Below are 408 nucleotides of genomic sequence, written 5' to 3'. Positions count from 1 at the left end.
AAAATAAAATAAAATAAAAAAGAACAGACATTTCTTAAAAGTTCCCAGTTAATGCTCATATGGAGAGATTATGTTCTGAGAACCACTGGACTATATATTATCCTAACCTTGCTGGTACCAACAGGATGAATTTGGTCCAATTTGGGAAGCAGCACCTAGTAAGATTTCATAATTTAAGATTCAGAGACATATGGATCAAAAGTTCAGTCCTTCTGTCAACAATTTGCCATTATAGGCTGCTTGCTGTTGAAAAGCCAATTCTCAGGAGATGAGAGTTGGTGAAAGGAAAACAGTTTAATGAGCAGGAGAGCATCCTGAGAATATAGATCCAGAAGAAGACAGTCATGGGCCAGGGAGATGGCTCAGTGGAATAAGCGCTTCCTTGGCAAGCACAAGGGCCTGAGTTCA

Source organism: Octodon degus, unplaced genomic scaffold (genome assembly GCF_000260255.1).
Source record: "Octodon degus isolate 3935 unplaced genomic scaffold, OctDeg1.0 scaffold00037, whole genome shotgun sequence".
NCBI lineage: Eukaryota > Metazoa > Chordata > Mammalia > Rodentia > Octodontidae > Octodon > Octodon degus.
The sequence above is the reverse complement of the archived record's forward strand: the minus strand, read 5'-3'. Positions refer to the sequence as shown.